Raw genomic sequence first — 2225 nt, 5'->3', positions numbered from 1 at the left:
TAACCAGGAGGAATCTGGCCCAGTAATGAGGTACTGTTTCCTCGGGCCTCTGCCTGATTTGGGAGAGATCGCTTATGTTCGGGTGGGCGGGTGTCGTTGAATCTGAAACCTCACCCAATCCAAGATTCGGAGGCCGAAGAGTTTCCGAACTCTGAAGTTCGGATTCTTGGATGTTGTCCAACGAATCTAGCCCGTTGCCTGATCCTAAGCTCAGGTCTTGAGTTACATCCTCCTCTCCGCGGGTATCCGGCTTGGAGGAGTCGGGAATTCGGACGTAGCTAGTCCTTAAAATAGATGAAGGGTCGCCGCACTGCGCCTCTACCACGGCAGCGTGGTGGGTGACTTGGGGAGAGTTAATTTCTCTTAGATCGGGTTTAAGCCCAACCTGGTCGTAATCCGTAGCGACCCCCAGGGCGGCGATGCGATCCAAGAGCTCGTTTACGGAAGAGAGCTCCATTGGATCTAGCTGCTCGACGAGCTCCGAGCTGACGTGTAGGTTTCTTTTGATGACCCGAGAGGTCACCGTCGGCGCAACAGCCGAATAGGCGGTCATGAGGAAACCACCTAGCCGGAGGGTCTGGCCAAAAGCCAAGGCTCCCTTAGCAATGGCGCCGTCTTTAAATACGGGAAGAGGCATCCTTCCTGATTGCGACGGCACAGAGGAACTCTCAATGAAAGCACCAATGTCGGTGTCAAAACCGGTGGATCTCGGGTAGGGGGTCCCGAACTGTGCGTCAAGGCCGGATGGTAACAGGAGACCAGGACACGATGTTTTTACCCAGGTTCGGGCCCTCTCGATGGAGGTAATACCCTACTCCTGCTTGATTAATATTGATGATATGGGTAGTACAAGAGTAGATCTACCACGAGATCAAGGAGGCTAAACCCTAGAAGCTAGCCTATGGTATGATTGTTGTGTATGGAGTTGATTGCCTACGGACTACAACCCTCCGGTTTATATAGACACCGGATAGGGTTAGGGTTACACAGAGTCGGTTACAATGGTAGGAGATCTTGAATATCCGCATCGCCAAGCTTGCCTTCCACGCCAAGGAAAGTCCCATCCGGACATGGGACAAAGTCTTCAATCTTGTATCTTCATAGTCCAGGAGTCCGGCTGAAGGTATAGTCCGGCTACCCGAACACCCCCTAATCCAGGACTCCCTCAGTTATTCTTTCCAATCAATCCGTTGGGCTATTCCTATAAGTGTCACAAACAGCCCTAGAATTCGTACTAGAATAACACCTTAAGATACAAATCAACCAAAACCCTAATGTCACCTAGATACTCCAATGTCACCTCAAGTATCCGTGGGCATGATTATGCAATATACATCACACAATCTCAGATTCATCTATTCAACCAACACAAAGGACCTCAAAGAGTGCCCCAAAGTTCTACCGGAGAATCACGACGAAAACGTGTGCCAACCCCTATGCATAGGTTCATGGGCGGAACCCGCAAGTTGGTCACCAAAACATACATCAAGTGAATCACGTGATATCCCATTGTCACCACAGATATCCATGGCAAGACATACATCAAGTGTTCTCAAATCTTTAAAGACTCAATCCGATAAGATAACTTCAAAGGGGAAACTCAATTCATTACAAGAGAGTAGAGGGGGCAAGAAACATCATAGGATCCAAATATAATAGCAAAGCTCGCGATACATCAAGATCGTATCACCTCAAGAACACGAGAGAGAGAGAGAGAGAGAGATCAAACACATAGCTACTGGTACATACCCTCATCCCCGAGGAGAACTACTCCCTCCTCGTCATGGAGAGCACCGGGATGATGAAGATGGCCACCGGAGAAGGATTGCCCCCTCCGGCAGGGTGCCGGAACGGGTCTAGATTGGTTTTTGGTAGCTACGGAGGCTTCTGGCGGCAGAACTCCCGATCTAATGTGTGTTCTGGAAGTTTTAGGGTACGTAGGTACATATGGGTGCAGGGGGTACGTCAGAGGAGCTACGGGGGCCCCACGAGGCAAGGGGCGTGCCCTAGGGGGGGCGCCCCCCACCCTCGTGAGCACCTCCGGTATCTCCTAACGTGGGGTCCAAGTCTATCCGGTGGCTTTCGTTCCAAAAATAACTTCTCCAGTTGATTTCGTTCCGTTTCGACTCCGTTTGATATTCCTTTTCTTCGAAACACTAAAATAGGCATAAAACAACAAATCTAGGCTGGGCCTCCGGTTAATAGGTTAGTCCCAAAAATAATAT

Source organism: Triticum aestivum, chromosome 2A, assembly GCF_018294505.1.
Source record: "Triticum aestivum cultivar Chinese Spring chromosome 2A, IWGSC CS RefSeq v2.1, whole genome shotgun sequence".
In the NCBI taxonomy this organism is placed as follows: Eukaryota; Viridiplantae; Streptophyta; class Magnoliopsida; order Poales; family Poaceae; genus Triticum; species Triticum aestivum.
Note: the sequence above shows the minus strand (reverse complement) of the source record.